Below are 1934 nucleotides of genomic sequence, written 5' to 3' on the forward strand. Positions count from 1 at the left end.
CCTAGGATAAAAACTCTAAAGAAGAAAAAAATAGAAAGGTATAACACAATTAAATGGAAAGTGATAACTTGAGGATCAGACAACAAAAAGAGGGCAAGGAGAAAAGCTAGGAAACATGACAGGGGCAAAGCCATACATTTATATGCACAAGATGGGTAAGGGAAGAATCCTGAGAATCTGCAGCATGGGTTTTTTTTTTTTTTTTTCGGAACTGGGGATTGAACTCAGGCCCTTGCACTTGCCAGAGAAGCGCTTACTCCACTGAGCCATCTCCCCAGCCCCTGCAGCATGTTTTTGAAACTAGCAGTTATTTTGTAGTATTCCCACGCTGACTAACTATATATAGGCTGATACCTGTGAACTAAGCAACTGCACTGCAGATAGCGATGTGTAATAGTAGGGTCATGCTTGGAATGCCTGTCGTTCTGGTGTTCTAAATATATACTGTTTGTCATGACATACCAATTGCCTCCATATTATCTCTCATGTAAATGTTTGTTTAAGAAAAATATGGGGATAATAAATGAAAACATGTTGCAATAAAAAAAATGTGACAGGACTGTCCTGCTACAATGCTGTATATGGTTAGATTTCTAAATTTCTGTGTAAAAATATGTAACTACTTATTCCTATTTTTTTAATATTTTTTATTTTTTTTAATTTTTATCTCCATATTCTATGGGGACTTAAAGTGTAACATATCAATACTTGATGGAAAATACCTTTTCCACATTATGCCTTAAATGTTTGATATTCATACAGATAGTGAGGGTAAGCTCAACTGCCTATGTTGTAGGGTAATATTAATAATCTCTTATGGATGGTTCACAGACCAAAAATTAGAGAAAAAGAAGGGCTGCAAGGACAGCCAACAATATTGGCTCTAGCCTTTCAAAGTCAGTGAAGAATGAAGACATAGGAGAACCTGTACTGTAACATCATGTAACTCAGCTGTGTCCCAAATTCTCTGATCAAGAAGATTATGGGGCCTCAGAGGAAAGTGATTGATGATGTAGAGTGTGCCTAAGGAGAGTCACATGGAGAGAAAACATTCTCTCAGGCTTTCACAGAGAGCACATTGGTCAAGCAATGGCCATGACTTATCCACATGGCTGGCACTCACAAAGGATCTATAAACTGTGGTACAGGGTTTCACAATAAATCCTGAGGGGATTTGACTGACCTTATCAGATACAAATGTTACATTTTTTGTTATATATGTCTTGCTTTATCTTGCTCTTGACAATCCAGCCGAAAAGTATAAAAAGGAGATATAAAAAGTAAAGTGATATTAATAAGCTGTGCTCTAAAAGACTCAAGTCAACAACTTCTTTTTTTTGTTTTTTCTTGTTTGGCAGAACTGGGGATTGAACAGGCCCTTCCACTTGCCAGGCAAGCATTTACTCCTCTGAACCATCTTTCTAGCCAAGTCAACAACTTCGGTCATTGCCAGTCTTACAGAAAACCCATTACTATTATGGACTACTGAACTACATTGGAATATTTTGCTGAATTCAGATACCTACAATATTTAAATAACAATGGAATACCCTTCTCAGACCAAACTAAACAAAAAAGTGGGATACAAATGAAGGACCATTTTGTATCTGTATGTTCAAAATAGTTGATAGATACACAGCTGCATTCTCTTGGATCACTGAATAGAGAGACATGTTGTAATAGTGTTTGTGGACAGGATATCATGTCTGTATCTTGTACAATTACTAACCACTAACACAACAATATGCAACGTATTAATTTTTGAAACTGTACTAGTAATCAGTTTTGGAACTGTCTCATTGCTCTTTGTTTCTCAATACAATTATTTTTGAAAAAAATTTTGGAGGAAATATAAAACTGTGAAAAAACCAATTTCTGGCTTTAGGACCTCAGTTTTTAACAATCTGCAAAATGAATAGTTTACTAATAATTAT

The sequence above is a fragment of the Octodon degus genome, unplaced genomic scaffold, assembly GCF_000260255.1.
Source record: "Octodon degus isolate 3935 unplaced genomic scaffold, OctDeg1.0 scaffold00059, whole genome shotgun sequence".
Lineage (NCBI taxonomy): Eukaryota > Metazoa > Chordata > Mammalia > Rodentia > Octodontidae > Octodon > Octodon degus.